The 26,026-nt window shown below is 49.9% G+C and overlaps 1 long non-coding RNA gene across 2 annotated transcripts; it reads left to right on the top strand.

The window, feature by feature from the left end:
• Positions 1-4,595: 4,595 nt before the first annotated feature.
• LOC108492534 lies at positions 4,596-24,315 on the top strand. Of its 2 annotated transcripts, XR_001873133.1 has the most exons (4): positions 4,596-4,717; positions 15,049-15,194; positions 18,197-18,254; positions 23,931-24,315. It is a non-coding gene; the product is annotated as an uncharacterized LOC108492534 (long non-coding RNA). The 2 variants fall into 2 exon arrangements; XR_001873132.1 differs by lacking the exons at positions 18,197-18,254; positions 23,931-24,315 and adding an exon at positions 17,876-17,988.
• The last annotated feature ends 1,711 nt before the right edge of the window (positions 24,316-26,026 follow it).

Below are 26,026 nucleotides of genomic sequence, written 5' to 3'. Positions count from 1 at the left end.
GACAGTTGAGAAAAGCAACCCGATTAGACATATTAGGTGTATAAGCTATACTGAGTTATCAGCAAGATATGCCAAAAAGCTGCCACCAAAAAGCAGCCACCGAAAAGGGCTGAGGAGTGATTTGGGCTGAGTGAGCACCAGTACTAAGCCAAAGGTCTGAGTAAGTACTACCTCTGAGTCCTGCTTCGAAGAGATGTTTTTTAGGAGTCTTGAGGAGCTTGGCACAGAAAGTGTTAAGGAAATACCAAGTATCAGAGACTTCTTATTTAGCTTAGGGTTGAGGGAGACCCAAGTTTCATGGTATAAATAACAAAGGAAGATCTAAATCTGTAATATCGTCTGCAATCCTCTTTTTTCTCATAGCTGAAGAAGCTACTGATAATTCTTTACTTGTGCTGATCAAAACCTCATCATATCCATCCTGATCCTTTCCTCTTTTGCTCTCCAAGAGGCACTCTCTTGTCTGACTGCCAAGCATCTAAGCAGTTTTTCCCACTAACTCTGTGCTCAGGAGGGTGATGAAGCTGTGTTTTCATTCACAGCTTCAGAGCATCCCCGATAGAAAAACATTTTTCTTGGGTGCTGCACGTATGTCCCCTCGGTACACTCACTGTGATCTGCTGCTGTCAGAGCAGTGGTGCTGCTATCACTGATCTATGAGTATGCTGTGATTTAAGTGGGTTTTTAAGCCCCATAGATTGAGCCAGGCAGCCAAAATGGAAAAAAATAACTTCAACAGTTTTGCTGCCTTCGCAAGGAGAGTGAGGAGAGACATGGGTCATTCTATAGGAGTGGGGCCAAGACAGACAAAGCAAAGCTGCAGCTTCAACAAATCCACAGAGTTTAGTACAGGTAACATCTGCCAAGTGTTTTCAGCTCCAAGTAGGCAGCCCAACCTGCAGCCCACAATCATGAGAGGTGCATGCTGGCAGGGGCAATGCTGCAGAGCAGTCACCTCAGTGGTCTTTGGAAAACTGCTCAGCCTGGCTGCTGTGTTCTCTGCCCACACACAGTCTTGGCACTAAAAACGAGTCAAATGACAGTCCATGAACCCAAGGCCCAGTGTCTGTGACCTGGCTGGGCTCAAAGCACACAAAGCCACGGCAGCAGCACCCAGGCAAACAGCTGCCATGTGTGTCCCAGGGAGGCCACAATGCCCCCATGCAAGCAGAGACCCTCAACGAGCCCCTCTGCTACCCGGGGTGCTGATAGCACCTTCCTCCTACACCTCCCAGCCCCTCTCCCAGCTGGCTGCTAGTGGGATGTGGTGATGATTTCTGCTCTTCAGCTGCTAAGCCTGCAAAGCAAAGATAATCCCCTTTCCACTTACACAGTGTTTGACCTGCTCAGTGCCCCGAGGGAATAAAGTGAAGAATGTGGGGTGGTGCAGGGCATGGGGGGGTGGCTTTGTCACCTGAAGGGGAAAGCAAGGGAAAGTAGTTAAAATGGATTTAAGGATGATTTTTGCCACCAGAACTGCTTCAGAGGAGCCATAACTTGGTACCTTGTGTTCCTGTAAATTCTGAGAGCTTTGAAACTGTAGAATTTGAAACTTTCCTAATAATACAACAAATATTTCACATGTGCTAATGACAGATGTAATATCAGTTGAAATAAATAATTGGCTCCTTTAAAAGCACTATGTTATTTCAGCTGTGTTCTTATGGTTCAGATATTTCTATGGAATAGACATATTTCCTTCTGACACCTTTACAAGTTGGGTTCAAAATGTATCATAACGAAATATGGTCAAATGCATTAAAATTATAATTAAAAAATTCCTTTTCACCATGACATGAAAAATTTAAAGCTGGTACCATGGAACAAAGTACTTTAACCTACTGGGTAAAAGGAAAGCAATGTTTTATTTTAAAAGTGCATTATTTTTCTAGAGTTTATTTTATAATGCTATAATGACATTCGTGGACCCTAAATCAGAAATATTAGCCCTCACAGTTAATTAGCTCTTAGAGAAAATTTTGCACACCCATATTATGAATTACAATTGCTTGTTTCTGGGTTCACAGTGAGGGTGTAGGAGAGGGAGCAGCATCTCCCAAAACTGGCCCCCAACTGCCTTAGTGGCAGCACTGAGGGTGGCAGGGCCCTCCCCACTCTGCTGGTCCCTGAGGCCACTCTGCCAGCTGTGGCAGTCCCTGCTCCTCACACAGGATCTCCCTCTGGTTTCATGGGTTTGCAGTAACTCTCTTCATAGCAGTACAGTCAGAACTGTACAAAATGTGCAAAGTCAGGGTTTTTTTTCCCGTGGTCACCAACTGAAAAAATAAGAAAGGAGATTTTGCTCTAAAAAAGTTGCACAAAAAGGTTAATTGTGAAGGGACTTAGTGTGAGAAACACAAGTTTGAAAAGTGGTTCTCTTAGAAAGTCATGTGGTTCTAGAAAGTGGGAGAGGACTGGGACCGATGCAAGTCCAAAACCGTGAACAGCAAACCCATGTGAGCCAAATGGTCTCAAAGGAGAGAGGTGGCCACAATCCAGGGAATGCAGAGAGCCAGAAGAGGGTGCTACGATATCTAATTATCCAGACAACTTATTTAAATTACTTTGTTTAAATATTTCTCTGACAAGGCTGTGAAGCCCTCCATCTGTCGTGCACACAACCCACCTGGTCCTGGCTGGGCACCACCCTGAGTTCGGTTACCTCATGGCTTGGTGTGAGATATGTTACTGGGCTGCTGCAGTCTGGGTAGGAGACTGCATCCAAAGAGAAGAAAATGCAGCACAAAGTTACCACACTGAGAGCTGTAGGCTGAGTGGAGAACACCTCCCTGGGCCTCATCACTTCCCTGGTCACCACTGCCTGCCTCACATGAGTTGTACCCTTTACTGCACCCATGGTTTTTAGTTGCTGTGTTTTTGCTTGTCGTGTAGTGTTATCTCCAGGTAGTTATTGCTCATATGAGCAATGTATTTGCAGGAATGCTGTGGTGTACTGGCCATAGGCCAGGTAATGTCAGAAATGGCTGCTTTGCTTCTCAGGATCCATTTTAACTCATCTGATTTAAACCTTCACCTGATCAAGAGTGCCATAAAATGTACTCATAAGACTTATACTGTTTGTTACTTCAGAAGGTGCCAAATACAGGAGGTGGGACAAGCCCCTTTGCAGACAGGGAATTACATTTCCCTGCTGGCAACCTGGAAGGTGCAAGAAAGGACAAACAGCCCTGGTCCCAGTGATGACATGACACAAAAGCCAAAGTCAGGTGCATTTATAAATAGTTTCTGTAGGTGCAGGTTTAATGTTTCTCCTCCCTGGGACACTGCAGAGACAGCTCTAGTCCATAGAGCACCTTGCATTGGGCATCAGGACTCTACAGTCTATTAACAGGAAATCTGGAAATTGAAGTAAGCACTGAATTAATCCAACTGGCAGTGCTGCTAGTAAGTAACTGCAAACTGCTGAGAGCACAACTAGTTGTTTTAAAACACGTGAGGAGAAGCGATGATTTCCTGTCCTTGGGAGCTTTGCCACACAGGCAGATCAAAGAAGGCAGGCACAAGATGCACCCTAATATTTTTTGCATGCCAGAAGTCTCTGTACAGTAATTACAGAGGTATCTAGGTGATATAATTATGAAGAGCTGTCGGCATTTCCATTGCAATCCCCTTTGCACGTGGAGTGAGCCCCAGATGCCCCAAGACACAGTGGGCTGAAGGCTGGTGCTGGTTTTGGCTCTATCTCTCAGCTGCATCACTTTGGCCACTCAGGCCCTTCCTGGCCACTCAGGTGTTCCTGAGGCACCCGGAATGGGAGCAGCTCCACGCCAAGGAAAGAATTGTCTGTTTCCAAATTGTGTTTTAATGCTGTACTCAGTTCTTGCAGATGAATCCTAACAGGGAAAGACATTTCCAGAGGACAAGAGTGTGATGTTCAGGGTGTCAAATTAAATCCCAGGTGCTGGGTCTGAGATCTCGAACTGCTTCCACCATGGCACTCCACGGCAGTTTCCAAATGAAGCAGGTCACAAAGCAGCAATGGCAGTTGATGGGAAATATTTTTAAAGCTTATACTTGTTTCCCAATTTTTTTACAAATTTACAGAGTTTAGAATTTTCCAGAGCAAGTGTAATCTTCTATTACCATATTTTGGAAACAATTTTAGCGGTGCAAAGGGTTATTGGAACCTGGGACACCAAGCAATGTTTTTACACCAGTACTATATAAGCAGGAGATTTGGAGACACAGGGTGAAAATAGAGTGGTTTTTCTTGTAGGGTATCATGTTTCTATTCCCACTCTGTTATAGCTCACACTTGAATAAGAATGGTTGCATGCATACTACCTTATGAAGCTAGTATTTTAAACTGTATGTTAAAATAGACTTATAAAAAAAAATCAGATTTATTGTTCTTGGTCTGTTTTTTGCTCCTGTGAGCCTAAATACAGTTTTCTCACCGTGGTAATTTACACTGATAGCAAAGCTAGTCAGTGGAAGAAAATTACTCATGATATTAAACCTACTGGGGCAATATGTGGCAAATAAGATGCTATGGAAGTTTACACATGGGTTAAATACCATGGAGACATAAACAGAAAGTGCATTCCCTTTTCCTTTCTTGTCCATAGGGGAGACACAAGCATGGCACAGATCTGGTGAGTCTCTTCAGCATTTGCTCAGACCATCATATCAAGTCCAGCGCTCACACACACACCAGCATCTGAGGAGACCCCTGCTGCCTTCTGAGGACACCCCAGTAAGTCCAAAATTAGTTGGAAAACTAGGAACTCTTAACCAAAGACATCAGTCTGAAACTGAAGAAATACTAAATGGTTTACAGAAAAATAAACATTAGAAATCCCTTTCAGATTGCCCAGGGAGAAATACACATGGAGGGTTGTTCGTGTTTTGAAATGCCATGTTATTTGGGGGGGAGGTTATCTATTTGTCATTAGTGAACAACCACCTCAACAGCATGACATGCATTTGTGAGCACTGTGTGCTGCACCAGCATCTGACCCCCAGGTTGCTGAGGCCATTCCTAGTCCAAGGCCGTGAAGTGAGGGCACAGCCACCCTGCCATGTTTCCTGGGCTGAAACACCAGCCCCGAGTTTGAGAGCTGTTGGGTGAAGCAGACGTGAGGACTATCAGCACTTTTTTAATGCCTGCTCTCTGCAGGCACCACACGGTAAATTGAGAGGCAAAGACATCCTGCAAGTGTCCATTTCAGCTCAACCTAATTGGCTGTGGCCTTTCAATCAGGCACTTCATGAAGACACTTAGGAGTGTGCCTGCTGCTCTTCTGCATGGGCAAACTGGAGATGATTTGAGCCACAGGTTAAGAAGGGATGGGCCACCCCACTGCCATAATCAGCCCTCATCAATCACCATGTTCAGCATGGACACAGAAAGGCTGAAGTGCAGCTAACAAGGCTCTGTCAGTTAAAAGCTGGAGCTGAGGGTATCACAAGTGTTAAAACACTCTATTTACTATACTTGAAGGTAAAGCAATCTATATCCCAATGGCTGGAGTCATTTGAGGCTCACGGTTTGCTGACAAATGTGGATGGACAGATATGTAAAGATGATGCGTCATGAGCTCTGCTGATGAGTTTACAGCAGAAGCCTCTGAATTCACATCAAATGTGTCAAAGGGTGACAGAACTACATCACACAAACTCTGGCAGTTTAATTTGGTGTCAGCTATTAGTGTTGACTTTCAGCACTATTGCCGCTCAGTGTTTCTGCCAGCAAGGTGACACAGCCTCGCAGATTGCTAAATTTCTTTGTTGTAAGAAATAGGGTTTGCTCACTGCATGGTAGTGCTCTGATAGAGGAAATCCAGAAGGTCAGAAAACTGTTTTTCCAGGCTGAAGTACTCCATTTTGTGACCTAGACTTTTCATTACATTATTTTTGGTTAAGTATTTGATTGTGTCACTACACGGGGAAAATGTCTGCACTTTGGGTTTTTTAATTATTCTCAGTTGTTTGGAAAGGTCTTATTCATGTTATGGGCTCTGCTCAGCAATGCTGGAATTCACCAGATACACTGGAGGACTGTGGAAGTGTGGAAGGCTTTGAAAATTGAATTTTCCATTCAAAACATTTTCAAGGCAAAATGGTGGTTTTAATACATTTTGTTCATCAAACCTTTCCTTGGGAGATGATTTGGGAATTTGGCAATAGTCTCACAATAGAAATATTACAGCTTCCTCTTCTTCTATCCCTTCTTAGCTATTGTTGCTGAACCTTGCAAAGAATTGGAAAAAATAGGATTAAAGTGGAGTAAAAGGGGGACAAGTGGGAAAACAAAAGCTACGCTACTTGAGAACAGAAAAGGTTTTATGGGAAAGGTACCCAAACCCAAAACATTTCAAAATGTGTTATGTAGAACAGTTTCCTTCATCAACAGAATAGGGTGGGGAAAAAAGGACAATTGTGTCCTCTAGAAAGACTTAAAATGGTTGGTATCCAATTGTATTCCTTTGAAAATGTCCAGTGTGAAGGCAGATGTACCCAGACATCCTGTCCAGGAGTCCCTGCCGGGCTCATGGAGGGGGGGGTTGGCTTTGGTGCTCCCAAAGATGGAGATGAGAAAATACAGCTCCCATTGCAGTGAGATTGTTTAATACATACTCTCTATCATTCACCAGCATAAGTTTAAGCAGCACATAAGCCACTTTGACACAGCAATATATCATTCAAAAACAAAACCTGTGCACTCTGCACTGGGCAGGGGCGGATAGATAGCTCATCAGAGGGAGAGAGAGTCTTTCATCAGCTGCCTTTCACCGGGTGATGACAATAATCATTTCAACACAGAGTACACAACCTAGAGTGATGAAGGCAGCAGAACACATCTGGCCTGATCTCTTTAATACCGAATATTTTAAAAACCTGAGAACATTTGTCGGGGTGGTTCAACACAATGCCTGAGCCATAGGAGAAAAAGTTACATTTATTAAAAGAAGAGCCAGGAAAAAGGAAGACAAACTGCCTGTGACAGAAAAGCGTGGCTCGTGCTGCATCCAGCTCTGACTGTGCTAGTAACTTCACACTGGAGATGTCAGAAGGTCAAAACAAATTTTACAGCTTTGAGCATCTGATCCAAAACTGACCAAAGTCATTTCATTGCAGTCCCATGTATTTCAATAAGCTTTGGCTTGGTATGCTGTAGTTACATCAACTGAGCGCTGTTCTACACAACAATGTGCAGTCCTGAGATTGTGCTTGTCCTCAGGGTATAAAAAAATGCTGTATAAAAGTGGTCAGCATCCTTCCCGTAGGTTCCCAAGCGGGAAGTGGATGCAGAGCAGTGAACTTGCTTAACCAAGGCCACCCAGCAGATTCAGGGTAAAGCCTCATCTGGAAATAGAAAAGATCCGAGCCCTTAGGTAGCGCTCAAGGACATTTGGGTTGGTTCCAACCACAAAGCAAGCTGCCAGGTCTGGGGGGGCTTTGCCAAGTGCTGTGTTATTTGCTGACAGCTCACAGGTCCCATACAAGTGTAATCCCATGTGAGAACTGCACATGGATACCTCCCAGCCACAGTCTTGATGGACATTTTTGGTCTAGAGCTCAGGAACCCCTCCCTGCTTGACCCCTCCATTCAAACAGCACACGTGAGGAGGAAATAAAGACATCCTGCACCTTCTGTGCTAGCCCATAAAGGACTAGGAGTATGGGCACAGGGTTATGTGTTTTCTCTGCCATTCAGGGCCAGTGATATGTAGGAGAAAACAGCCTGTCGAGAGCAGGGGACAGCTTCCTGAGTGGACACACACAGCTCCAGTGACACATTTTGTTCTTTCATGTGAGGTACAAACGATGTCCCAAAGAAGCCTGTTTGTGTTCAAGTTAAGTGGTACTGGGCATCATTCAGATACTTGATGATTTTTCCAACGAGCAGGAGAACCTCAGAAAGTCTTGAGATAAAGCCCTAAAATAGAGCAAAAATATGTCTTTGAGTTTCTCCAAGGATTTCTTTGCAGTGTCATCTATGTACAGACCTGTTCTCTGCTCAGCAGCAGGAGTTTTTCTTGTTCTGTATTTGACACAGAGATTTTAATAAAAGTCCTCTGTTAAAAAAATCCCCCAAAAGCACAGCTAAAAATAGAATTAAAATGGATTAAAAATCAATTAGTATATTAACATGATGGTCAGAAAAAAAAAAAAAGAGATGAAGAAGAGCATAATAAACAAGACAATATGAAAAAAACAAAGCTAATTGCCAGCCTGGGAGAGCCATGCAGCACATTCCTAGTAAGCTGTCTGTCTTAAACCCTCTGGATCAAAAAGTGATTAATCCTACAGACAAATGTAGCCTTGATGGTAGAGATACTCAAAATCCCCTAAACAGAGCAATGAAGTGTTATACTTACCATTCTGAAGGCCTCAATTAAAGGGTCTTTAACTTCAGCCTTTCCCATTGTGTTCCCTGATGTACCAGGAAGCCCCCTTATGGCAATCTACTCCAAGCCTTAAAAAAATACTCTTGGCAAAGCCTGATGCCAAGGTTTTCTGGAAAATATATCTTTATTTTTTTTTAATTATTAAAGCTGGTTTTCTGCTTAAAAAACACAGAGAGCTTTTTGACTGTCTGTGCTGGATTTTTTTATTCAGCACAATCTGGTTTATTACACGTTGTGTTAAGTGAGGCCTTTTAGGCTCATCACTGCATCACTGGCACAATGCACTAAAAGGTTTTAAAAAACACATCACACTAAAAGTATGGGTGCTGGAAAGTGCTCTAGGCGCTATTTGGCTAAACAAGGGACTGAAAGTCTTTATCAAAACCAGACATCAGTTAAACAAGTTGTTGCCTTGCCAAATCCCACTGTGGCCCTGTGGTGGTACCTGCCAAGGAAGGTGTTTGCTGGTGACTCCAGGCTCCCTCGGATGCCATTCGCAGTTATTCTCAGTGCTGAAGAAATGCCCTAAACAAACTTGCTAATAGAGAGAGTGAAAACATAGAAATTTGAGGAAAGCCTGAACAAGCACCCTCATTGATTGAAAAATTAGAATATGGATTACCTGGCCGAGCTGAGGCCACTCAGAAATATGAGGCTCATATGTCAAATTTAGGGAACTTGAGCAAACAGCCACAAAAATTGGGCGGCTCAACTTCATATATTTGATGCCAGCGTGGGATATAATTAGTGTAAAACAAATGTATCATTCAAATGTTTTGCTCCATTTGCTAAGGGAAACCAGAATTCTGATGCTTATAAATAAGATCCTTGCTCTGTACAGTGTGAGACCCTGAACTTCCCTGCAGCACTGTGCTGTTTCACATCCCAAACACTGCTCATCTACTGAACCAACCGGAAAAGACAGTGGTTCCCAGGGGAGGAGGGCAGGGAGTGAATACCTTCCTGACCCCTACAGTTGCTCATTTTATGCCGTGAAACATGAAATTTGATTACTCTTATCATTAGCTTAGCTCACATAGCTACAAATGTTATTAGTAGCCATAAAATTATTGAGGCCCTTTTAAAATCCATTTTTAAAGAGTGTGTGACATGTATTAGCAGATCTGAAACCCTGATTTCAAATACCCTCACTCGAACATCAGAAACAAAATGTCGAGCTAAGCAACAGTGACAGGGCTTGAGACGCGCTAATGAAGAGTGGTGCCATTGCCTAAGAGAAACATTACACATTATTAACACATTAGCCTGCTAAGGCACTGTGCCAGCTGTAATAAGCAACCAATTTGGCATGCTAACTTAGATACACAGGACCATTCAGAAAATCTTCATTCTTTTTTTTTTCCTCCCCTGTGACAAACACAGGGCTCACCCCATTCCCACCTCTCTGAAGCCCAGAAAAATCACTGCTTAGCTGGGCCCCAATTCCTGTGCACAGTTGGTCACTGCACTATTAATACTTTGACACCAATCCTTCTGATGCAAGGTCCAGTTCACAAATTGGCTACATATATTATCTGTGCATGGGAGTGTGGGAGGGATAAATCATATTCATTATTCACATTCATGAAATTCCAAACACATGGGAAGTACTGATGGTGTCCTTGGGGAAAAAGAAACAGCTTGTCAGAGATATCCAAGTAAAAGGGGTGCAAAATCAATTATGAAAGGAGGTGTTTCCTGCTCTAACAAGCTAATTACTGTACATCAAGTCACAAAGGGAAAACTGATGCTTTTTATTTTTTTGATGGAGGTGCTGTCAGATTAAATCAACTTGGAAGGACGACTGGGTTTAATGTATTCCCTCAGCTGATGCTCTCTTTAACACATTTACATATGCAAACATGTTAATATTCTGTCAGGATCCATGACATAGGACTGACAGGGCAGAACCTAACAAAACAGTTACATGACCCCACTCCTGCAGCTTATTTATGTCATTTACATACGCTGGTAACTCCAGCTCAAACTGAGAGTGATTGGCTTGGGAGTCACCACTGTGAAAGCAGGAGCATCTCAACAGGGAAATGACACATCCCTGCTGCTGGAAAGATCCATTTTAGGAGACAAACTGAACGTATAAATTGCTAATGAACTATGCCTTCCTGTCCAGCACAGCCAGCAAAACTGCAGATGGTTGATTCCCCCTGGGATAAGAAATAGGTGAAGCTGGGGTATTTGTTAGATGGCTTCCAGGTTATCTGCCAGGAGCAAAGAGCCATGTCATGCTCCCTTTTCCACGGCACGAATAAGAGCAAGGGGTATTTGCTGCCCACCTCTCCCAGCCCCTTGGCCAGCCCACACCCGTAGGGGCTCACTGGCTTTCCTCGAGGCTCCTGCCCCAGTGCTTGTCCAGGAGAGTGCAATGCTTGTCTGCATCCCTGACTCCATTTCTCCATCCTTCTCTACCTTCTCTTGCAGATTCACAAGCCTCCGAAAGCTTGCAGTCAGCAAAAGCTCCCTATGCACACAGGCCTTCATGTTGGGCAGTGATGCTCACCTGTGTTAGGGGTCGAGGCACTAATGTTTCCACTCACTGCTCTCCAAAAGATTAATTGTTTTCATGCAGCCATCTGCACTAGAGGCCAGGGGTTACACCCTGCCCACAACAATACTGTGTATGAGCAAATACCCAGAGAGCAGTGTACAGGCTTGCAGGTCTCAGCATCCAGCTTCTTCCCCAGCATCAGGGCCGGGTGGCAGGGAGGGTCTGCATTGCCTCATTCGCCCAAGATCCCTTGCCCCCAGGTGCCAGCCAGCTCCCTGCCTCTGCCAGCAAGCACTGGCCTCAGCGCAGTGCTGGGGCTGCAGGGGCAGCTGGATCAACAAAAGGTCAAGTCACCCCACGTGCCTACAGGACAGAGAACCACACTCAGCTTTGAGTCTCACTATCTCATCAGAGTGGGCTCGGCAAGCAAGCAGCTTCAGTGCTTTGGCTGCCCCAAAGCTGACAGCCAACCCCCCGCGGACAAACAGCTTCCCAGGGAACTGCACAGGCTGTGCTCTGTGCCTGCTGCAGCTCTGCTGGCCGGCATTTGCAGGCTCCAGCGGGATGGCTGCACCCAGCTGCGTCAATCTGCTTCCACCTCTGAGCTGACTAGAGCTGAAAGACAGATGACCTGTTATATATTTTCTTACCTTTAACTATTCCCACATGATCGGAGCGTTTCTGGGATATAGATAATAGGTCCACTCTTGAAGTCTTTATCAGGGCCACATTGTCACTGGTCACTGCAACACCAGGTGTACAGGGGAAGATTAGAAGGAGCAATCAGATTTCCGTTTGTGCAAAGAAAAGGCGGGAGAAATTTCTATACTTAGGGGTGGTAACAAGCTTCTCTCCATTGTATTCAATGGACAAAGGCTCGTTTTAAAAGAGCTGGAGCATCTCCCACTGCACACTACCCACCTGCAGAGCCAGCCAGGAGAGAAGGTTGCATTTTCTAGAAGGTGTTTCAGCTTGGACACTCTCACATTTCTTCTTCAAGAGAGGAATGTAATCAAACTCTTTACTCAAGCAAAACTACCAGCATAGCTCCACCTAAATGCAAAAGGAGTAAGGTCAAAACCTAGTCCAAGATGAGCCAAACATCTGTTTATTTGCCTGTTGTCTTCTCTCCTACTGAGTAAGCATGGGCAGTGCTACGGAAACCACGTCATTCATAAAATGGATTGATATCCTTGAAGCTGTTCAGCTCCTTCTTGAGGAAAATGCACAACCTGTGTCTTACACTCAGATGGATTCACTCACTTGTGGAATTTATCCCTTGATACCATTGTCTGACATAGGCTTTCCTTCACATACACATCTGCAGACAGCAATTTCCTATTACAGATGCTGCCCATCACCTCCATGTTCCTTTTTTCCACCCACAAGGAATTCAGATGTAGGCACTTCAGAGCAAACTGGGACAGCCACGGGAAGTCTGGCCCAAACTTGCTCGTGATTTAGCACAGACCCAGAAGGGCTTCATGGAGAGGACAGAGTCCAGTCAGCAATCCTGGCCAGCATGCTGTGACCCAGGCCAAACACTGAAAAACAGAGCCCTTTTCTCCAAACTCCATTTTCCTGGTGCTCCCAGGCAGCGCTTGCACAAACAGGAATGGTAACAATGTTAATGAGGAGGGGCATTCCCCATGGGAAAGTGGAGTGGCTGAAACCTAAAAAAATTCACCCCACAGCAGCATGAATGCTTCCAGTCGGATGGGAGCTGATGGTGTCAGAGCACAAAACAAGGGCAAGGCAGAAAATGGAGAATGGAGTGTGAGCTGCAGGGTGTTTCAAACCCTGCCTTGCCAGGCAAGGTCCCCTTGCTCCTCCATGGCTGGAGTAGATGACTTGGGTCTCTAGGAGCTCTCTAAGGAGCCTGCCTTGGCCACACTAGCTAAGATGCACTCTCCAGTGAAGTCTGTCTCCTCAATAAAGGAGAAAATGGAGAAGATGGAGACATCTGCTGGGAAGCTGTCAGGTTTATTAGATACATGCGAGTTTGAGGACAGAGCACCTAGAGGATCTCAAGGAATCTGAGCTCAAAGAAATAAAGGCAACTTCAAAAGGCACAACCAGACCAGAGGAATCACTTAACAACAATAATTTTTTGCTGGAAATACAATTGAAAACACCTGAGAATCAAATTGGGATTCGGCCTATCCCCCTGCCTGGAATTGCAGCTGCTATTGATTCTGGGCACTAGATCTTAGGAAAGCTCTTCTGTAAACTCCTGACACTGGCCATTACAAGCGATCCCAGATGTGGAAGGATTTATGGGATCCCCACACCTTAAAATATGTGCAGATTAAAGACTGTGCTAGTTCTAAAGCTAGAGGGCTTTAGGGTGCTCGCTCCCCCTCCTCTCTCCTCAGTGCTGGGTGTCACAGAGGTGCCACTGGCTGCCAGGGACAGAGCAGGCTCAGCCTGGGGACCATGGAGCCGTGGCAGCTCGTGGAGTGCCCTGGGGTGTCCACAAACAGGGACTTGGAAAAACACATCTACAAATACTCTATTGCAATCCATGAGAAATGGGTTACTGTCTCTATCAGGAAATCTGGTGCAAATCACAACTCACCTGCAGTTAATAGTCCTTACCCAGGAGAGCCCTTTGTCATGACTCGAACTACCTCACCAGGGCACAGAGGAGGGGCAGGCACAGCTCTGTCACCAGCTGGAGGAGTCCAGGTGTGGGATGGTGCTGTAACCTGCTGGAGCTCCTACATGCCCCACACCAGCATTGCAACTTTTCCTTTCAATTTCATCCCACAGCTCCCATCCAGGGACCACAAGGCAGAAATGGGGAGACTGAGGGATGGATACACTGCTTGTAGACTTTGCAAAGAAAAAAGCAACCTGGTCCACCTTCTAACCATCCCAGTGACCCTAATACCAGGGAAAAAATTTGTGTTGACTCAAGTCAGGATAAGATCAGCCCCTTTCTGCTGCCAAAATAGATGAGGCTGTTCACAGCGGTAAATACTAGGTGAGCTTCATCCAGAGAAGGCAGTTTTTCTTGTGGCAAAAGACAGGAGTGTATCTCCTCACTGTGTGTACCTGTGAGCATCACTAGAGGCAGGTTGATACTATGTAATTTCCTTAGTATTTGTCTTTAACAAAACAGCAGTCTTTAAAGAATTTAAAATGTACCTGATCAGAAAGCTGAGTGTGTGGCATTTAGTGGGATTTGATTTTGGGCAGTGAACACAGCAAAGCAAGCTGCCAGCTTGTGTGCACACACATCTCTGAATTGTCTGAGAGATCTCAAAACTGATGATCGATATGTTGTCTGTTGTGGTAAACAGACATTTTTAAAAGATTCTTCCTTCATAGTCCGCAGAAGAATTTGATTTCCATGCCTATTAAATAATGATAGATTTTATGACAGCAAATGTAAGATCTGCCATGTGACTGGGATCAACTTTTGCTGATAATCCAATATCTGACCCTATAGCAAAGAAACTAGTGTTTCACATCTCCAGTGCAGCACCTAGCCTGCTTTTACAGCCTGATGGGCTGGACCCTCCCTTCTACCAGGACCCTACCAGCCTGCTGCCAGCTTGTCTCAGGCAAAGGAGAGCAAGACAGCACAAAAAACCACCAACATTCTCTGTGTTTCTAAATAATTGGGGGATGAGGGTGTGAGGGAAGTCACACAAATTTACAGGCAAGGTATTGTTTCCTGGTTTTGTGTGTATTTTAATGTAGGGGTTGATGTCACTGTGCGTGCTCAGGTAATGAAACCCCATATTTCCGTATTTTCTTGACACACCTGGCACAGTTTGAGCCTTTATTTTATCATGCCATGCTCTGTGCTTAGTCAGGGGTTGCCACGAGGGACTGTGAGCTCTGGCTGTACAGTGGCACATGGTGTCCACTGCAGCAATGTACCAAAGAACCAGGGCACTCTTCCTTAGAGCAGAACTTCACTTTTAGCCAGCAGGTGAGAGACAGAGTCAGCATAAGTAACAGATATCATAAGCTTCTCATTAGCAAATTGACAGAGCTCAGAAACAGAAAGGCAACTTCCCAAGACCTGCTGCTTCATGTGAGTGGCACAGCTGCCACACAAATGCTTTAAAAATACCAGACCAAGCCCCAGCTGAGCTGTTTGAAGCCCCACAGACCCCTGCACCACTCTGAGTGACATTTTCTTTTGCCTTTAAGGTGAATAACTTGCAAAACTGCTACAGCCAAGAGTTTCAAACAGCTGCTCAAGCCCTTCAGAAAAACAAAGCTCTGAAATCATTAACAAACACTTGTGATGTGCTCCCATCTTGAAACAGAAAATTGCTCCCCTTCAGCAGCTAACGGTAAGTATATCAAACATGAAAATCTATCAAATATATCAAATGCTGATATCACGAGGGGTATATAATCTGTCCTCAAAATGAAGGCCATGGGGTCTCTTGATAGGTGTCATCCTACTGAAGTTATAGATGTTGTGGGTTTGCATGACACAGAGGAGCGTGTTTCTATCGAAAGAGCATGGTAACTCATTCTTCTTTGCCTTGATCCTGAGTCAGGAGTCTCTCCACCTCTGGATACATGTGAAATCTGCTCCAGGCAGAGCAGCCCCAGTGTTGGGTGATGTGGTCAGAGACCTGTCTGATTTGAAGCACAGTGTCAGAATCCTCCTAGTCAGAACAGTGCCTCAGTTCAATCTCTGCCTCAGGTTAGCTTCTTAACACACCCAAAACAAGGAGGCAGGCCAGCAGGGAGACTCTGTGAAGTGAGTCAAATATGACAAGATCCCCTTTTGGACCCACATGGCTCCCCTGAGGGAGGAAGGGGCAGGGAATGAGATGCCCAGATTGCCCTAGCCACTTCTGGGACAAACATTTACTTTAGATTAAGTGGCATGTAAAGGAGAGAGGAGCCCTCTCTGGCTGGCTGCTAGGGTTGATAGTTAAATATTTATAATGTCCAAATTAGCATAGTGGAAGCTCAATTCATCAATTTGTTCTGGTCTGTTTGTAAGAAGGAGAGGGGGTGTCAGGCACCCTGCAGGAAGTGCAGCCGTGGGTGGGCAGGTCGTGTGTGCTTCCTCCAGCACGGGGCCACAGCGTGGCTCCCTGCTGGCACTGACTTGTTGCCCTGGCTCACCCCTTCGGCGGGGTCAGGGAAGAGGCCGGCTGTGGGCAGGGCTGCGGGGATCCCTCCTCTCGCCCAAACCCACCTGGCCGGGGGGCAGCCTCAGGCTGGCGCTGCCTGGCCAGGCTGCTCCCGCAGCCTCCCCTGTAGCCTGGGGCTGCCCACGTGGGGGCCGGAGAGGAGTGTGGGCTGCCCTGGAAGGGTTAAGGCTTTTCAGGCCAAAATCCCCCAACAGAAGGCAGGGTCAGCCTCGGAGCTGAAATCTAAGTGCTAATGACTGATGCCCTTCACCCCTGCACTGCCTCCAAAGGCGAGTGCCCTGGATAAGCCGGGGCCGGAGAGCATTTAACATTTGAACTTCTTCTCGTCGGCGAGGCAGCAGGCCGTTGTGCGCGGGGTCGCTGACCCCCAGCCCCACTCCCCCCAGCCCCTCAGCTGCCTCCCAGCCCTAATTGAATGACAGATGGTCAGCGGCAGGGAGAGGGCAGGAGCAGGGCCCCATGCCCCCGGCGCTCCTGCCCATGCACCCCCCTCACCGGCCGCCCTGGAGGCTGCCGGGCACCTCGGCCCCGCAGCTACACACCTGGGGGACACGGGGCAGTGGGCAGAGCTGGGCTTGGGGTGCTGTCCCGAGGGCACCCCAGGACCAGGGGTGGCTCACACCAGGCTGATTCCAACCAAGACTTCACCAGTCCTTCTCATTTCTCTGCCACACAACAAAACATCACTGGATTCATGGGGATCTGACAGGTACAGAGCACCCCCGGGGGCTGCTCTCTCTCCCCTCCTTGCATTCAACCAGGGGTGCTGGACATGTCCTGCCCTGGGTGGAGGATGCCACAGGTGACAGAAGGGGCCTTACTGTAACTGTAAAGGGGGCTGTGGAAATGGTGGTCAGTGGGGCCAGAGCCTGCCCCTGCCCCTTGCCAGCTGCCTTCCAGGCAGAGCTAGGGAGGCCAGGGTGGGCCCTTGGGGGACAGGGCCTTTGCAAGCGCAGCCCCCACACCCCCCACTGCAGTCCACTGTCCCTTTAACAGAGAGCCGTGATTCCCACAATTACTGGGATTACAAGGAAAGGGTTATCGATTTGCAGCCTGCACTGTGTGATCAGCGCCTGGGCGGCCCCCCCGGCCCACCTCTCCTACTGTAAGCACGAAACCATTTATAAATGTTTTATTTCACTGATCGCCTCACCCTTGCTGCATAATAATAACCCCAGCAGCATGGCGATATATTCTCTCCACTCCCCCTCTCCCTGTGCCCGCAGCCTGCAAAAGGCACCAACGTGATATGCAGCAGCCCCTGATTTGTGTGTATGTTTTAATTACCGCCGGAGAAACCTGTACACAAGCATAAAAAAGGGTGAGGGAAAGGGAGAGCAGGCCCAGACGGCAGAGGCAATGGCAGCCTAATGCACCGCTGGCTGACAGCGACTTCCGCTCAGGCACCTTCTCCAGATCGAACCCTTCGATTGTAACTGAAACAATTTGCATACTGATTCCTCTCATAGCCTCCCGATCCATAACCAGCCAGGCAGCTATTCAAATGCAAGTAGCATCCCTAAATGCAAGGCTAGACTGACCAAAATGCGCTGTCCTACAAGCAGGAGGAGAAGAAAAAACCCTTGATTATTATTTCTATTTTTGTTCCTTTTAACCTTTAAAAGATTTAGCTGGAAGCTGTTGGTTTGTGACTGGGGATGTAAGGGAAAGAATTGATCCTGGACTGGACTTAAAGATGGAGTAAAATGGGGCACTGAAGAGATTTTTCGTTGTGTTTTTTTTTCCTTTTTCCTATTTTTATTTTTACCTGAGCCACAAACTGAGGCTCTTTGGGGGGAAAGAGGGTCTGTCCTCTCTCCCACCCCCTTCCTCCACCAAAACCATCTCATCTCCTGCAGACCCAGGGAATACACAAATTGCTGCCTGTGCCTCTGCCTCTGGTGCCTGTTGGGCTGATGAAGATCGTGTAATTCTGGCTGTAAATTCTTGCGTTTAAGTTGGTCCAATAAAAGATCTCTCCTACACCTTATGAGGGTTTGGTGCTTTATTTTTTTTTTTTAACGGGACTGGCGTGGCAGCCGCGGCGGTTGCCTTTTTGGTTTTGGTTTTTTTTTTTTTTTCTTCTTCTTCTTTTTCTTCCTCTCGTTCTCAGCTGAAATTATGCAGATAGATGATTTTTTTTTTTTTTACTATTATTATTTTGAGTTTTTTCCTCCTAGGGGGCAAATCTAGGAGGCAGCGGATGCCCGTCCCGGCGGCGTGCGGCGGACGGCGGGGGTAAGCGTGCCCAGCGGGGCACGGCGCGGGCGGAGGGGCCGGCGGGCGGGGCGGGGCGGGGCGCGGAGCGGCGGCGGTGGCGGGGAGGGAGCGGGGGCCGTGCGGCCTCCCCCGCGCCCGCGGAGCGGGGTGCGCGCAGGGCGGGGGAGGGAGAGACTTCGTCCGGCGCCTCCGCGCCCGCGGAGCAGCGGCCGCGGCCGCGCGTAGGGGCCGCGAGGAGCCGCCCTGGCCGCCCGCCCCGCCAGCCCCGCGCCCGCTCCGCCGCCGCGCAGCCCCGGCGCGGGGATGCGGCCGCTGCCCGCGGGAGCGGTCCCCGGAGCTCTGCCAGCCTCCATGTTTGGGGCTCTTTCTTGCTAAATTCACCGTGAATTCACCCCGAAATAGATCTCCCCGATAATTTTCTGCTAATCGGGGCCCCGCTTTTATTTCGGTTGGGATAAGTCAGCGGAGCGACGGCCATGGCGGGCTGGGGGATCGATTTCGAGCAGGTTCCTCTGCAGGTTCGGGCGCTGCACGGATTCCCGAGCGTGTGCCTGCCGGGTCGCTGTACGCGGGAATAAACGATGGAGATGCGTAGATATTTTATTATTTAGCGGCAGCTGAGGGAAAGCTTTTAGGATGCCGTGGAGCTGGCTGGCTCCTCGTCCCTCTAAAATTCCCGTTTGCCTCGGGCTACGACCTGTTATTTGACCTTTAGACACCCCCGAATATAGCAGAGTTTTTCTTCCGAAATAGAAATAAACCGACGTGGTGGGATGACTCCGCCGAGCGGAGCTGGGCCCGGCCCCGGGCCGGCCGGAGGGGTCCTCAGCCCTCTCGGGGGGTGCGCGAGTAGGGAGAGCTTTCGGGCGGGGGCCGGGGGTGAGCCTAAGGGTGACACGCGTTCATTTTGATTTCATTTGAGGACATTTGATGGTTGTAGATCTTTCTCTGGTTTGTTGCATCACCACAGCTCACTCCTTAAAACAGTAATTCAAGATGTAAGTAAAAGTGTTTTCATTTTTATTGATCCTGCTAACATCTTTCATTACCCAACACGTAACCACAACAAATGATTGCTCATTTGATACGCAGAATTTTATCGACGCTCTCTCCAATGCCGGGGCGCGGATCCTAAATCCCGGCGGCTTTAGGTGCGGTGCTGCGCGGCCGCGTAGCGGGCAGGGCGGGAGGGCAGGCACAGCCCGGGCCCCGCGGGCCCTGCCTGGCCGCGGCTCCTGCCCTCCGGCCCGGCCCCTGCCCGGCCCGTTGTCGGGGCCAGCAGCGCTGTCCCCGCACTGCTCCTGGCGAGCGGAGGGCAGTGAGCCCTGGGGGAAGGCAGCGCACCCCCAGTTTGCCCCGCGCCCGACGGGGCGCACCGGGCCGGGCCCGGGCCGATGTGCAGGGGGCTGCCCGCGGGTGGGGGGCTGCCCGCCGGCCCTGCCCGCCGCTTTCGTTCCCTCGCAGCGAAACCCAACAAGTAGCGGGAGGAGAAGCGGCCGCGCCGCCGGCCCCGCACTGCCTCGGCCGCCACCTACCCCGGCAGCGCTGGCGGCCAGGAGGTCCTTCTCTCTCTTCTTCTTTCTTCCTTTTTTTTTTTTTTAAATACACTAAATAAATATTTTTTTAAAGGGGCGTTTTGTTTTTTTCAAAAAATTCAAATAGAAATCATCAAACCATTGGGGCTAATAGAGAACACCGAACGGTTTAAAACCGTGGATCCTGTTTTATTTACACGATCTCTTTCGGCTAACGGCGTGAAATGTTTTTCAGGGATCAAACAAATGCTACTACTTTAACTCTCTTTGAGAATATTATTTTTGCCCTTAATACTAGAATGGAAGGCAGGTTTATGAGGGAAAGGCTCGAAGAATTGGTTTCGATGCAAGAGACCTACAGTGAAATTAAACTAGGTGGATTCTTTATTAAATGATTTCGGTCTTCTGTGGTTTTATGAAAATAAAAGGGAGCACTTTGTCATTTTTAACAATGTAAGTAGCCAATAAATCTAATTTTCACATTGATTTCTGTAGGAATTAAGTGATATCTACACTATCTGCTGTGAATTGTTTTTGGAAACAAGTGCGACTTTCTCCTGGCGGAAGCTGTTTTTTAAAATAATAATTACAATTTTTTTTAAAAAAAAGTACTTCTTATAGCAGCAGGTTTTTAAAGTATGAATAAAAATTATCTATGAGATTGATCATGTATATCCGAGACGGCATGTAGACAAAGAGTTTTATAAAATGCGCTAGGACAGGCACAGAGAGAGCATTGCATGCCTAAATGTCGAATACGAATAATTACAGCGAGGAACAGTTTACAGAGCCCTCGGTCTGGCATCCGCAGAAGGGGGAAAAAGCAAAAAAAAAAAAAAAAAAAAAAAAAAAAAAAGGTGAGCCAGTATATTCGCTCATACATGTAACTAATAAAGACCTCAGCCGAGGAACCCAGGGCACTGTGAGCAGCGCTGCCAGATTAAAACATGTCCCTGCCTTAATTGCTAACTCGGGGCCACGTGCTGCCTGCGCGGGCAGGTGCCCTTCCCGGGGCGCTGGCAGAGCATCACCTCTGGGCACTCGGCAGGGATTTAATAGCACCTTTCCCTAAATAATAACCCAGATGAATAGCGTTCACCAAAGCGCTTTTGATCCCTATTATGTCACCGTCCGTGGGTTTGGACAGCCCGAGCCGCTGTGACCTCAAGGATTACTTCTGTCTCGGGGTACCAAGGCGTGTCCGCGTGGGCGAGGGGCAGCGGAGAGGACAGGAGCCCCCGCACCCCTCCCGGGGCAGAGCCGATGCGGGGAGGGAGGGCCAGGGCAGCCGCGTCCTGGCGCGGGAAGGGCCTCGGTCCCCGACGGCAGCAGGTACTGCCCGCACACACACGCTCCACAGGCGGGAAGGCTCGGCCCGGCCCCGCGTGTCCGGGGCACGTCGCGGGCGGCGGCTGCCCGGGGAGGAGGAATGCGGCTCTTTCCTTTTCTCCTCCCTCCCGTTACTCCCAACTCTGCCTGGCCGAGGAGCGAGGCCATCCCTGTCGCGGAGAAGGTTTCCGCGGGCCCCTGGCCGGGCTGGGATGGCGCTGGTGCCCGCGAGAAGCACGTCCTTCGCACCCCGAGAGTGTTTTCCTGAGGGTTTCCCAGGACTTAAAGCAATCCTGGGGTTGCAGACCTATGCGGCCCTCTCCGCCTGGGTCACGCGTGGATTGTGCGTGGACCTCGCACTCCCCTGGGGCCGAAGGGCCGCCCTGGCGGGGGGAGCGCTCGGCTGGTCCCAGCCTGCCTCCGAGAAGGCGGCAGTGTAGAGTTCAAACGCATCAAACTATCAGAAGTCATTTATCCGGTTTCATAAATAATGTTCTTATTATCTCCAGCCCCCTTAATTCATGCTCCTGTCCGCTTGATTGCGGGGTTTCAGCAGATAAAAAGTTTATAAGTTGGTCGGGTTCTTGTTTTCCTTTTTCCATCATTAACATCATTAATATAAGCTATCAATAACCCTGTCGTTTGGAGCATAGCTTCACAGTATTGATCTGCGCAGCTATTCATCTCTGCCATAGAAGACACGGAATAATTTTCGCATTACAGTACCTTGGATTTGCTTTTAATTCATATTTAAAGCTGCAACTGGCTCTGTGGAGCTCTCTGCGAAAGACTAGAGGCGCCTAATTAATAATAAGTTAGAAACGAAGGAAGGCACCAGCGGATAAATAATTAATACAGACATCTCTGTCTCTTTGAATATTGCTACTTTAAAAATTTAGACTTACCAGGACCATACTGTAAGTCTGCAAGTTATATTGAGGAGATGATTTAAGAAAGCTATTTTTTTTTCCTGAAATACAATGCTAAATTATTTACGGTGTTTTGCAATCTTCCATAAGTTCCTTCATTAACAAGCGCTGCGGTTTGCTCCGGGGGGTGCGAGAGAACGCGGCTGCAGAGGGACCGCGGCGACTCGGCCGGGCAGCGCCCTGCAGCCCGCGGGGCTCGCTCGCTGCCCGCTTCCAGCCCCGCGTCCCCAGCCGGCCAGACCCCCGCCCTGGGGAGCTCCAGAGGGAAAAAGCGGGGAGCCCAGAGCCCTTGGGCAGGTGGTGGGGGCCACCACCGAGCAAGTCCAGCGACCGCGCTGCCGACCCCCAGGCTCCACGCAGTTCCCCTCGGGCAGAAGTCCGGGTCCGGGGGCGAGGGCTGCGGGAGGGGGAAAACCGGGACCCCCCCCGGGCGGGCACCCGCAGCGAGCCCCCGCCGCGCCGCAGCTTCCCCTGAAAGCCGGGCCCTCCCCCGCCTGCCCCGGCCGGCGCAGCCCTCTGTTCTCTGCCTGCCCCCGACAGATGTATATGTTTTTGTCGCCAAGCAAGTTTCCAAGAAGCTCGACAGGGGAAAGTCTGGAAAAGTTAATCCCCCCCGGCAGCTGTTGGCTTTGGGAGCCTTCGAGCGTCACCTTTGACACGCTCCCCGTGCGAGGGGACCCGGTGCCGCAAGCTGTCACCGCGCAGGAGGCGCGGGAGGGCGCGGGCGGCAGCAGCCCCCTCACACGCCATTAAAAAAAAAAAAATTACATAGAAAAATATAATAAAAATAAATAATTAAAAAGAAAACCAACTTCGTCCGGTCGGGTGCAGCGCACTGTGGTCGCTGCCCCGGGCCGGGCCGCCCCGTCGGGCGGGCCCCAGTGCCCGCGCTGTGTTTGCTGGCGTCAGGCGGGAGATTACGGCCGTTTCATGGTGTCATTAGCTCGGATTTAAAAAGCACACACACGCCACGCAATTCAAACAAGCAAAGTTGCGTTTTAAGTCCGCTCCGAGTATCTGCTGATCAAATAAAGACTTAAGGGCGGTAACGATTATTCTGTTAAATATATGGTACTTGACTGCACAAGCAGTAATTGATTAGCGCACCGAAATGAGCTCTCCCCGGCGCTCCCCCTCCGCCAGTGGGGCGGGAGGCTCCGCGGGGGAACCGTGCCGGGGTCCGCGCTGAGGGGAGCCCACGGACGGGCACCCCCGACGGCGCGGAGCTGAGGCTGCGGAGCGGTGTGCCGGCCTCTCCTTCCCGGCCCCGGGCCCCTGCGAGCCCATCGCGAGGTCCCAGGGCTCTCTGCAGCCGAGACGGGACCGGGCGCCGTCGGGCCCGGGCTCCTGCGCTGTCCTCCGCGCTTGCGGCTTTTGCGCACCAGGGCCGCTCCTTCGTGGAGTCCTCCTAGAGTAACCGGAAAAAATGTTTTAAAAATAAAAGATGCACTTAGGGCTGGGGAGAGATGGGTGCGTTTCTACGGCCACCCTTTTCTAAGGTTAGAGATTGAACTCCGACGGCGGGACGGCGCGTCACAGAACTCTCCAAATTGCTTGGGGTCGGGTTTGTATTCCTTTCTTGAAGAAAAATTTTATGCTGCAATTTCCTAAAAACTCGAGGGAGTAACATATTCGCTATGATGTTTGCTTTGATAACTAATCGCTAAAGGCGCGGAGATGAAATATTTTTAATTAAACTGTAAATTGTGTACAGATATTGATAATGAAGAAGCTGACAACGTTTCGATTAGATCCGTGACATCAACTTGCGTTGGCTTGGGAAACAATCATAGCCGTTCATTTCGGTCTCGAAATGCTCTCGATAATTTTATTTTATTTTATCCTAAACATTTTCCGAGATCATTGACTATGTTTCAGGTCTGTTTTTTCTTCTTTCGCAGATACACCTTTCCTTATCTATCCCTCGCTATCAGAAATGGAGACACTGTTAACGTTAACGTTACAAAAATTCAGAGAACTGTGAAACCGTTTAGGATGGGGGTGTCTGGAGCGGTAGGAACTGTGCGGGTTCTGTATGTGGGGAGTTTTTTTAGCGAAAAATAAAATACAGAGAAGCTCCCTGAACAGCTCTGAGCGATGGATTTATTTCGGAAACGGGCTTCAGTGACTCTGAATTCTTACAAGCGTGTGTGTGTGTTAGTTGGGGGAAATATATAAACCCACTGTGGAAATTCTGAATTTATACAAGGAAAAAGTATACTCTCTTCTAGGGCCGTCCACGCAACACAGTTGCACAAAACAGAAGACAGTTGTGATTTTAGAAGTTTCCTGCGAGCCTGCCCGGTGTCTGGTGTTTTGTTTTAGCTCACCGACCGCAGGCACACGCAGACTGTGCACACGCAGCCACGCACATGGCCAGCCCCCACGCCGAGCTCCTCGGGCACGGTCCCCCGTGAGCAGCCCACGAGGATACGTACCCGGTGCATGGGCGAGAGGCAGCGGCGAGGAGGCAAAGGATGCCCCTCTGGGTCTCGCCGTGCTGGGCTGCGAGGTGGGCTGAGAGGAGGACGGGCCGGACGTTTCGGGGTGCGCCACGGTCCCCATGCCCGCACCCCGCGGCAGGGACACACCTCGTCTCGCGGGCGTTGTGGAGGGGCAGCAGGGCAGAAGCGGGGCCAGGCCTGGCTCGGACGACGGGGCTCCGTGCCGAGGCCCCTCCGCGGCCCTCGTTTCGGCCGCTGCTGCGGTGCTTTGGGCTCACAGTGCGGGGCGAGGGGTCTCGCTGCCTCGAGGAACCGTTGAACGGCGAGGCCCTGTGGTCTTCCGAGCAGTGCCCTCCTCCTCTTACTGAGGGGAATCTCCACAGGCCTTGCTCATAAAGTTAGGGCAATAGCTCCGGGAAAAATAACCCTGGGGTTTGATTTCAGCTCTATCCCACGGGGACTCTGCCCTAGGACAACTCCCATCCCTCTTCCTGCCGCCTGCGTTCCCCGTGGGGCGGGTGGCCCGCTGGAAGCGAACTCCTGGCCCTCACCAGGGAAGGGGCCTTGGAGCTTTCGGCGGAGCGCAGGGACGGTGACAGCCCCCAGCCCCCGTCATAGACCTGGTCCCGCGGGGCGAAGCAGTTTGCCCTCGCTCCGGGGCTTTGCCAGGACAGGTGCTCAAGCCCTATCCCCCTCTCCGTGGAAAAGACACCCAGGTCCCGGCCTGAGTCCCAGCGCTGCGGGGACCCGCTTGCTGTCCTAGAGCCTCGGCGGGGCGATGTGGGGGGCACGCGGCTCCGCGGGGCGCCGGGAACAACCGCGGGCCCCGACGGCGGAGCGGGGGGAAGCGGCAGCGGCCTTTGTGTGCCGCCGGCCCGGGGCCGCCCGGCTGCGGCCCCGCGGCTCTCCCGCGGCTCGGCTCGGCTCGGCCCGTCCCTCCCGCCGCTCAGCGCCGCGCACACGCCGCACTCTGCCCGGCGTGGTTCGTTATTGTTAATGGGCGAACAATAGGCACATCTGCCCTTTCTTCCAGCATAAAGGCACCTTAGCTAACGAGGGGGGCCGGCGGGTGGGCTCGCTTGTTCTTTCTCCTCCGCCTCCTTTTCTTTCTTTTTGGGGGAAAAAATAAAAGAAAACCAGCGGCATGTCTGGCTGCTCGGCGCCTCGGGGCATATGTTCGCCTTGCACCGCCGGGCACGCTCGGCATCCCCGGCGGGGGCTGCAAGGGGGCGTCCCCCCCATCGCATCGCCTGGCCGGACCCCACGGGATCCCTGGGGACGGAGGGGTGCGGGAGCTGAGCCGCACGGGTGACCCCGATCGGACCCGGAGCGCAGCGCCACGGGGCTCCCGCCGCCCGTCCCCAGGCCGGGCAGAGGGAAGTTTCCCGGCGGGGCACCTGAGAGGAACGACACCCGGGACAGCGCGGGGGGACACGGCGGGCACGGCCCCCGCGGGCGCCCCGGGGCAGGGCGGCCGGAAGCTCACGGGTGAGGTTAGGAGGCTCCGCGCTCACGGAAAAACGCGGAGTCACCGAAGGGGCGGGGCGGGTGTC

Source organism: Lepidothrix coronata, unplaced genomic scaffold (assembly GCF_001604755.1).
Source record: "Lepidothrix coronata isolate B3197 unplaced genomic scaffold, Lepidothrix_coronata-1.0 Scaffold11, whole genome shotgun sequence".
Classification (NCBI taxonomy): domain Eukaryota; kingdom Metazoa; phylum Chordata; class Aves; order Passeriformes; family Pipridae; genus Lepidothrix; species Lepidothrix coronata.
Note: the sequence above shows the minus strand (reverse complement) of the source record. Positions and strands in the feature narration are given on the sequence as shown.